Genomic DNA, 11067 nt, shown 5'->3' on the forward strand with positions numbered 1-11067 from the left:
CACAATAATCCATAACGCCAGTTCCAGGGGAACCACAGCCTCTGTGGGTGCTAGGCATGGGCACGAGACATGGACATACATGCAGGTGAAACACCCATACACATAAAACATGGGGAAAATCAGAATATGTTTTTAAAGGAGTTCCAACAGAAATACCTTCAATGGTGGGACAGTGCTGCTCTCAGAAGTAGCATGGGTACCACATGAAAGTCACATGCCAAGCAGGTGATACCTCCCTGTCTGTTGTTTATTAGTCAAGAGGCCCCAGAGCCACCCCAAACAGCAGAGGCTACTGTCATTAATTTTTTTTTTTTTTTTTGAGAGAGGGTTTCTCTATATAACAGCCTTGGCTGTCCTGAAACTTGCTTTGTAGACCAGGCTGGCTTCAAACTCATGGAGATCCACCTGCCTCTGCCTCCTAAATGCTGGGATTAAAGGCATGCGCCACCACACCTGGCCCTGTTAATCTTGATTGCCCACCGTAACTAAACGGTAAGGCTCTGTTACTGAAGATGTCACTTCTTGCTTTGAATGCAGAACATAGAGAAATCAACCTCTTCCCACACTGACTGTCTTATATGTGCTAGCAGCTGCTACCCAGCCTGCTGAGAAAGATGCCATCAGCAGTCTCACCCAGCACGTGACCCTGCATGCTTCAGTACTGGCACGCCTGGCAAGATGTGCCCACAGCTTCAATAACGTCATGGTGGTTATCGGAGTAACCAACCACTTTCTCATCGGATCTGAGGCCTGTTCTATAGCAGGGATTTCATGCCTGGTACTGTAGACTTTGTCAGCCCATGGCTGCCTAGGAACCTATTGTTGTTATGATAGATGCCCATGCTGTCAGAGTGCCCTCTAAACACTTACGTTGACACCCGTAGACCTGTGTGGCTCTCACCTTTGGCCCGAGAAGCTTCCTTCTGAAGTGGACAGCATCTGGTCCAAGGGTTGAGTGTTAAGTAACTGAGTGTTCAGCTGTGGCTGGGTCACCTCTTCCCGGCCAGAGCTTAGGGAATACCTTGGAAGATTGGGTAGGAAGAGAGCAAGGCTTGACAGGGGAGGAGAGCTATTAGAGGTGGCTTCTGGACATGGCATGCTTGTTGCACACACCAACTCACAGAACCTGCAGTTACCTGCACAAGGCCAGCCGAAGATCAAGCTTTCAGCATTCATGGGAAGGGAACACATAGCCCCACCCTTGGCGGAGGAGGGAGGCTGCGCATGCCCATTGGATGGCTCCACACACATGCACTTGTTGGCAACACTAACTGGACTCGGGTTTTTTTTTTTTTTTTTTTTTTTTTGGTTTTTTCGAGACAGGGTTTCTCTGTGGTTTTGGAGCCTGTCCTGGAACTAGCTCTTGTAGACCAGGCTGGTCTCGAACTCACAGAGATCCGCCTGCCTCTGCCTCCCAAGTGCTGGGATTAAAGGCGTGTGCCACCACCGCCCGGCTCAGGATATTATTAATAGCAAAAAAGGAGGACACGAAGTTGGGAGGGTGATGGAGTCAGAGGTGGTAATGGCAGACGGGCACAATCAAAATACTTTGTGTAAATGTACGATATTTAAACAAACAGCCAGGCATGCATGGTGGCACACATCTTTCATCACAGCACTCAGAAAGCAGAGGCAGGGGTGCTGTGAGATACTGGATTACACTATGTAAAGATACGTCACTGTGATTGTTTAATAAAAAGCTAAACTGCCAATAGCTAGGCAGGAGGTATAAGTGAGACTTCCGGACAGAGAGAGCTCTGGGAAGAAGGGGCGGGGACACTGGGGAAGCAGGACATGTAGGAGGAGAGGTAAAAGCCACAAGTCACGGGGCAGTACATAGGTGAATAGAAATGGGCTAATTTAAGCTATAAGAGCTAGTTACGGCCGAGCGGTGGTGGTGCACACCTTTAATCCCAGCTCTTGGGAGGCAGAGGTAGGTGGATCTCTGTGAATTTGAGGCCCACCTGGGCTACAAGAGCTAGCTCCAGGACTGTCGCCGTCCCCCTCGTCCAGCAAGGAAGAACCGCAACACCGGAGCTCTTCTTGCTAAGCAGTTTATTTCAGGACTTTATTCACAGCAATCTTTTCCCTTCTCTTTCTCTCCCTCTCTCTCTCCCCGGGCAAACCTCTCCCAGCCCTTAAGTAGGCACAGGCCGCCAACCCCGGATTGCCAGGTGGGCACTGCCCATAGGTCCACGCATACGCAAGCAGCTGACAATCATTGCGTGATAATAGCATAAGTCAGGCCTAGTTGATATTAGGAGCTGATTATCACAGAGAGCACTCGCTTTCGGGATTGAGGAGGGTGGGAGCCAGCACCATCAGGTGCGACTCCACGCAGCTCTCTACACATAGCCATCAGGTGTGACTCCACGCAGCTCGCTAAACAGGACAATTAGGGCTGTTACACGGAGAAACCCTATTTTGAAAAACTAAAAAAACTAAAAAAAAAAAAAAAAAAAAAAAAAAAAAAAAGCTAGTTAGGGACTCCAGAAATGGCTCAGAGCACTGGCTGCTCTTCCAGAGGTCCTGAGTTCAATTCCCAGCAACCACATGTTGACTCAAAACCATCTGTAATGAGATCTGGTGCCCTCTTCTGGCCTGCAGCATACATGCAGACAGAACACTATACATAATTACTAAGTAAACCTTAAAAAAAGAGGTAGTTAGAAACAAGCCTAAGCTAAGGCCGAGCTTTCATAATTAATAAGCCTCCATATTGTTTTTATTTGGAAGTTGGTGACCCAAAGAAAAAGCAGGTGGATCACTGTGAGTTCAAGGCCAGCCTGGTCTACATGGCGAGTACCAGGCCAGTCAATGGTTACATAGAGAGGACACACATGCAGGCAGAACACTCATATGCAATTTTTCTTAAATTTAAATATCCAACAACTTAAAAAAAGTAAAATTGAAAAATCTACATAAAAATCCAAATGATATATTGCTAGCAACACTCCTATACAAGATGTGCCAAAGGGAAGACAGTGACAACCTATGGAAGACATGGGAGCTAGAAACGACAAACTATTCAGACAGTTGGGCACAGGAGAACACTTCCTACGTATAACCCCAGCAGCACAAACACTAAGGACATCATTGAATAAATGGGACCTCCTGAGACTGAGAAGCTTCTGTAAAGCAAAGGACACTGTCACTAAGACAGAAAGGCAACCCACTGACTGGGAGAAGATCTTCACCAACCCCGCAACTGACAAAGGTCTGATATCCAAAATATATAAAGAACTCAAGAAATTAGACCGTAAAAGGTTAATCAATCCAATTATAAAATGGGGCACTGAGCTGAACAGAGACTTTTCAACAGAAGAAGTTCAAATGGCCAAAAGACACTTAAGATCGTGCTCAACTTCCTTAGCAATCAGGGAAATGCAAATCAAGACAACTTTAAGATACCATCTTACACCTGTCAGAATGGCTAAAATCAAAAACACCAATGATAGCCTCTGCTGGAGAGGTTGTGGAGAAAGGGGCACTCTCATCCATTGCTGGTGGGAATGCAAACTTGTGCAACCACTTTGGAAAGCAGTGTGGCGGTTTCTCAGGAAAGTCGGGTTCAGCCTACCTCTCGACCCAGCAATACCACTATTGGGAACATACCCAAGAGATGCCCAAACATACAACAAAAGTATATGCTCAACTATGTTCATAGCAGCATTGTTTGTAATAGCCAGAACCTGGAAACAACCTAGATGTCCTTCAATGGAAGAATGGATGAAGAAAGTATGGAATATATACATATTAGAAGTACTACTCAGCAGTAAAAAACAATGACTTCTTGAATTTTGCATACAAATGGACGGAAATAGAAAACACTATCCTGAGTGAGGTAAGCCAGACCCAAAAAGAGGAACATGGGATGTACTCACTCATATTTGGTTTCTAGCCATAAATAAAGGACATTGAGACTATAATTCGTGATTCTAGAGAAGCTAAATAAGAAGGTGAACCCAAAGAAAAACATATAAGCATCCTCCTGAATATTAACCTTCATCAGGCGATGAAAGAAGACAGAGACAGAGACCAACATTGGAGCACTGGACTGAAGTCTCACGATCCAAAGGAGGAGCAGAAGGAGAGTGAGCACGAGCAAGGAACTCAGGACCGCGAGGGGTGCACCCACACACGGAGACAATGGGGATGTTCTATCGGGAACTCACCAAGGCCAGCTGGCCGGGGTCTGAAAAAGCATGGGACAAAACCCGGTCTCGCTGAACATAACGGACAATGAGGACTACTGAGAACTGAAGAACACTGGCAATGGGTTCTTGATCCTATTGCACGTAATGGCTTTGTGGGAGCCCAGGTAGTTTGGATGCTCACCTTAATAGACCTGGATGGAGGTGGGTGGTCCTTGGACCTCCCACAGGGCAGAGAAACCTGCTTGCTCTTTGGGCTGAGGAGGGAGGAAGACTTGATTGGGGGAGGGGGAGGGAATGGGAGGTGGTGGCGGGGAAGAGGCAGAAATCTTTAATAATTAAATAAATTAACTAATAAAAAAAAACTATTCAGACAGTTAAAACTGCATATGACCTGTCAGGAGGGCTCTCTTAAAAAAAGTAAAATTGAGCCGGGCGGTGGTGGCGCACGCCTTTAATCCCAGCACTTGGGAGGCAAAGGCAGGCGGATCTCTGTGAGTTTGAGACCAGCCTGGTCTACAAGAGCTAGTTCCAGGACAGGCTCCAAAACCACAGAGAAACCCTGTCTCGAAAAAGCAAAAAAAAAAAAAAAGTAAAATTGAAAAATCTACATAAAAATCCAAATGATATATTGCTAACAACACTCCTATACAAGATGTGCCAAAGGGAAGACAGTGACAGCCTATGGAAGACATGGGAGCTATAAACGACAAACTATTCAGACAGTTAAAATTGCATATGACCTGTCAGGAGGGCTCAGAAAGTGAAGGCACCTGCCATGAAGCTTGTCAACCTGAGTTCAATCCTCAAAACATAGAAGATGGAAGAGAACTCGTTCCTATAGGTAGTCTGGCATGTACACACACACACACACACGCACAACTCGTTCCTATAGGTAGTCTGGCATGTACACACACACACACACACACGCACAACTCGTTCCTATAGGTAGTCTGGCATGTACACACACACACGCACAACTCGTTCCTATAGGTAGTCTGGCATGTACACACACACACACACACACGCACAACTCGTTCCTATAGGTAGTCTGGCATGTACACACACACACGCACAACTCGTTCCTATAGGTAGTCTGACATGTACACACACATACACACACAATATGTAAAATAAAATCATTCAAAGATTTCATAAAAGCATGTATGTGGGGATGGAGAGATGGCTCAGTGGTTAAGAGCATTGCATGCTCTTCCAAAGGTCCCGAGTTCAATTTCCGGCAACCACATGGTGGCTCACAACCATCTGTAATGAGGTCTGGTGCCCTCTTCTGGCCTGCAGACATACACACCTACAGAATATTGTATACATAATAAAGAAAAAAAAAAGAAAAGAAAAAGCATGTATGTGCATTCTCTCAATTCCTTTAGAATACATAAAATAGTTGAAGTATCACATACAGTTGGATTAACTTGCTGTAATGTTTGAGATAACAACAGTGTGCAGAGGGCACAAGCTCTCCATGACTACAGCGAGTGGACCAGTCTGTTTCCTTCGTTCTACTGAAATACTCAGGTGGGCATTTAAATAAATGGCTGTTTATAAAGGTAAAGGGGGAAACCCTGTGTTAGAATGAGGGGTCTAATTTTAATTGGACATCTTAATTAGGTGAGTCAAAGGGGGCTTTTGATTGCTGGACATCAGTACTTCGATAGGTGGACCTTGTTAGTCAGCCTCAGGAGGAGGAAGTGGCCTTGGTGGCTATCTTTAGGAATGTGACCTAATGGGTTTTTAGCAAGGCAGAAGGACTGGGGAGAAGGGCAAGGCCTGCCGGAGCCATGTTTGCCAGGCTCCTGGTGGCCAGAGTCCCTTCACATCTGAGATGACCAACTTACAGCCTTACCTTGTCCCCCCTCCCCCCATAGTTTTGGAGGTTCCAGTCCATCAGCCAATTAATTGGGCCTGTGCCAAGGGAGGTACATAATGGTGGCAGCAGGTAACTCAGCAAAATACACATCTCGTGGCCACGACATCGTCACCTAACGGCCTCCCTCTCTGAGCTCCTAAGGTTTCTGGTCCTTCTGAACAGTGCTATGCTGCAACATGGCTTTGGGGGATACTTGCTGTGTGACACTGTTCTTGGGGAGATATAAACAAACATTTGCTCACCCCAAATAGGGCACTGACAACAGAATAAAGTACAGATGCCATCTAAGGTCAACCTGGTGAACCAATGAGTTTTATGGGGTCAAAGACAGCTGCATCCCTCACCCAGCAAAGGTGACAGCTCACAAAAGCTGGAACCTGGAGCCCACTGCACAGGCTGGGGAAGCTCAGCGTGTCAGAAAAACATCCTTCCCATGCAGCTGCTTCTAGGCAGTCAAGCAGGTCTAGAGTGTCTGAGCAGCCCTTACTGCTTGTGTATGTTTGGGGAGGCAGGGGCTACCTGCTTATTGCTTAAAAAGCCTTCCTGCTGGACGGGATGCTTACAACACCGATTATTTAACTTCCCCTGTAAACATCCTGTCTTAATGATTTTTTTTCCCCCTTAAAATGTCCTGTTTTGCCTCCCTTTTAACATCCTGTCTTCAAATATTCTGCAGATTGGGGCTGGAGAGATGGTTCAGCCCTTAGGTGCACTGGTTGTTCTAAAGGATCTGGGCTCGTTTCCCAGCACTCACATGGTGGCTCACAACTGTCTGTCACTCCAGTCCCAGGGGATCTGATTGATGCCCAAAAGAGGATCCTGATGAGGAGGAAAAAAAATTCTTGATTTTTTTTTTAAATAAAAGAGACAAGGACTTAAATGAAATAGAGTAAAGAAATGTCTCCCATCTGAAACACAGAAGTGAACTGCCGATGTCTGTGTCTATGGACCTACCTGTCCCATCCATTCTTCAGAAAAAGCTGATGAATGGAAAAGAGAAATAAAAAGAGGACATGACTGATCCGAAGGGGTTGAGGTTTTTACTATAGATGTAAGGGAGACCACAGCAGAGGCAGAGACACCAGGGAAGAGTCCAGAGCGAACATGATCGCCCAGCTGAACCCGGCCATGTGAGGAGTAGGGGGAAGGGATGGAGGAGGGAAGGAAGGTAAGCAGGAGCAGCTGGGAAGAGGGCAAGAGGCCAGAAAGGACTGGCATAGCCAAGATGGCTGGGTTACATAGGGAAGAGCAGCCGGGAAAGGACAGTGAAGCTCTGGGGCTACGGAGGCTGAGGGTAAGGGGCGGGGCCAGCAGCCAGGAGGACCCTGTAACAGGTAGGGACTGAGGGATGCTGGGAGAACTTAGTGGCTGAGCATCTGCTTTGATGTTAAATAGGCCCCTCAGTCATTTGTCCTGAGTTTGAGACCTAACAGTTGGCATTTGCTCTTCTCCCTTAAGAAGTGACCACCATCAATGCTCACTTAGGTGGTGCATTCTGTCTACTAAAGATAACACTAATAACTAGAAACCTTCACATTTCAGCTTCTGTAAAACTTGCTCAGTTTCACAAAAATGCTCTTTGGGGCAGGAATCAAAAGACCACTCCAACATAGTCACAAGATTAAGTTGACACTTAACCCTATATAAATCATGAAATATTTTTGATCAAGACTGTTTTTTTCTGCCAGGAGGTAGTGGCACACGCCTTTAATCCCAGCATTTGGGAGGCAGAGGCAGGTGGAGCTCAGTGAATTCGAGGCCAGCCTGATCCACAAAGTGAGTTCTAGGACAGTTAGAGCTGTTACACAAAGAAACCCTGTCTCGAAAATTAAAAAAAAAAAAAAAGACTTGTTTTTCTTTACACAATAGTTAAAGGCTACAGCTGCATGCTAATTAAAGAATTTTCCATTTCATTTCTGAGAGATGAGAATTTCTCACTGGGGATGGGTCAGCCTCCCTTACCTATCTAGAACTCATTCTAGACCAGGTTGGCCTTACACTCACAGACATCCGCCTGCCTCTGCCTCCGAAGTGCTGGGATTAAAGGCGTGCGCCACCACATCCATCTCTAGTTACTGTAACATGAGGGCCTGCTTGTTGGGGTTTCTGTCTGCCCACTTCCCCAGCCATTTAGTCCCAGAGAGAATCGCAGAGAGATTCTACATTAGATATAAACTGATTGGTCCATTAGCTAAGGCTTTGTATTAGCTCTTATAACGTATATTAGCCCATTATTCTAGTATATGTTAGCCACATGGCTGGGTACCTTTTTCAGCAAGGCAGGTCACATCTTGCTTCTTCCATGATCTGGGCAGGACTTGGGGAAGAGCTTCCTTCTTCCCAGAATACTCCTGTTCTCATTGCCCCGCCTCTACTTCCTGTCTGGTTGTCTTGCCTATACTTCCTACCTGGCTACTGGCCAATCAGTGTTTATTTAAAACATAATTGACAGAATACAGACAATGTCCCACACCAAGTTATGGTTTCTATTGCAGTGATAAAACACCATGACCAAAGAAAGCGACTTGGGGAGGACAGGGCTATTCGGCTTACCCTTCCACATCACTGTTCATCATGAGAGGTCAGGACGGGAACCTTAAGGCAAGAGCTGAAGCAAGGCTATGGAGGAGTGCTGCTTACTCCCTTGCTCCCTATGGCTTGCTCAACCTGCCTTCTTAAAGAACCTAGGACCACCAGCCCCACCCACAATGGGCTGGGCCCTTCCCCATCAATCATTAATTAAGAAAATACCCTACAGGCTTGTCTACAGTGAGATCTTATGGAGGTAAGTTCTCAAGTGAGATTCCCTCCTTTCCCGTATCTCTAGCTTGTGTCAAATTGACATAAAACTAGCTAGCACATGCATTTTCTGATTGCTGAGTCAATCTTTAAGAATAATACTGTTTTCAGGGGGTCCACAGTGGTCCAGAACCACACTCAGCATCCCATTCTTTGTCCCTATTGACGCAGCAAGTTTTACTCTCTGATGGGCATGCAGAGTGCACTCCTTCCTGTGAAATGGCTGCAGAGCTACCTCAGGTTGAGCTCCTGCTTCGAGGCTCAGCAGCTGAACCAGCAGACAATTGGAAAAGGCTTTTTTTGACCGTAGGACAGCGCTTCAGAGAATGTCCTAATGCGCGAAACAATCCCACACCAGTTAGGATTTAAAGGGGTATTTGTTTTGGGGGTAAAACTCACAAAGCACGAACCGTCAGGAAAGGAGCCTAGTCGCCAGAGCAGGAGCAGGAACCAAGAGCAGGAACTCAGGCCCAAGAGAGCGGCCCGAGGCTTGCCGCTCTTTTTTAAAGATAAATAGACCACGCCCCAGTGGGCTGGTATTTCAGCAGCTATTGGCTGAAGAAGGGGAAGGTCCTCCAGCAGCACCTCCCCCTTTTGTTTAAGTAAGAGCATTCTAAACCTACTACAAAATTATATAGAATAAGAACAAATATCCTATCCTAACTAGCCCAAGTCTTGCATAATAAATAACTTGGGCAAGTCATGAGAGGAAAGTTGCTACATTTATCTAGTCTTTAACCCCATAGAAGATCCGAGAAGGGAAATAATGTTACCTGAGTAATTAGGAAGTGCAATCAAACAACTTCCAAAACATGCAACAAATCACAGAGACAACTGGCTACCTGGGCAATCACCCAAACTCACGTTTTTAGCGTTGAAGCAACCAACTTTGACTAAGGCCTAGAATAACCGACAGATTATTTTTAACAGGCAAGAGATTTTTCAAAACCGTCTTACCCTGTCTTGGCAAGATTTGACAGTTCTGCTTATCCATTTCCAGATTTTAACAGGCAAGAGATTTTTCAGAACTGTCTTACCCTGTCTTAATAAGATTTGACAGTTCTACCAGCCTGGTCTACAAGAGCTAGTTCCAGGACAGGCTCCAAAACCACAGAGAAACCCTGTCTTGAAAAAGCAAAAAAAAAAAAAAAAGAAAAAAGAAAAAGATTTGACAGTTCTGCTTATCCATTTTCGGATACTGTGTATTTTGTCGGTAGTTGAGGTATGGACAGTTCCTTGCCCAGAGGCCGGTTTTGTCAAGAAGAAGACAAGCTCCAAGTGGAGTGTCTTTGGTGCTCAACAATCTCTTGGGAATAGGTCAGTGTTGCCAGGAGTGATTGTGTCTCACTACTACAGAACTCTAAGATTAAATTAAATGCCATTTTCTACAGCTCTTCGAAGAGGTTGAATACTATTTATACAAAATATAATCTCTATGTATCTAAAGAACCTGATTAGTCTAACTATAAATATGACAGACATAGACAACTATTGATCTATAATTCTTAATACCTATCTAACTTAAAGACTAAGAGAATAAACAACTGTGCAATAAATGAGGACAATTACCTCCAAATGTAAACAATGAGTATCAATACATAAACAATATATAAGTATCATAGTCAGAGGTAGAAATGTACACTGCAATATGGTATACATATATCAATACAATATATATATATATCAATACATAAAAATGTTTTAAACAGAGGTAGAAGCATGCATGCATACAATATTCAATATAATTTAACTTTGTATCCACAGACCAAAAAATCTATACCAATGTAATTATCTATAAACAATAGCTCACAAATACCATTATTATCTATCTGATTTCCCTCTTTTTTTTTCAAAAAGATCCCTGAGCTTAAAAAATTCCTCTCCTAACCCTCAACTGTATACTAATTATAAGCAACCCCTAAATATTGTCCCTAAATCCGAGGACAAACTTTGTTGGGAGAGGGGACATGGTCCTCTAGAATTACTTCCGGCTGTCATGTGGGCAATGTTCTTTCTGAAGGATCCTGTGAAAGTAAAATGATGGTTAAATTTCAAGATCAATGTCTTTTAAAATTGCAAACAGTCTCTGAGTATTTTGTGGAGGTCTGGCCAGAATGTTGTACAAGATGTGCACCATTTCAGCTAACCAAGTTGGAATCATATGTTCAGCTGATACCCGAAACAGAACTTGTAGTAGCGCTATCAGCATCATGACATCATATCAAC

This window comes from Chionomys nivalis, chromosome 7 (assembly GCF_950005125.1).
Source record: "Chionomys nivalis chromosome 7, mChiNiv1.1, whole genome shotgun sequence".
NCBI classification, from domain to species: Eukaryota; Metazoa; Chordata; class Mammalia; order Rodentia; family Cricetidae; genus Chionomys; species Chionomys nivalis.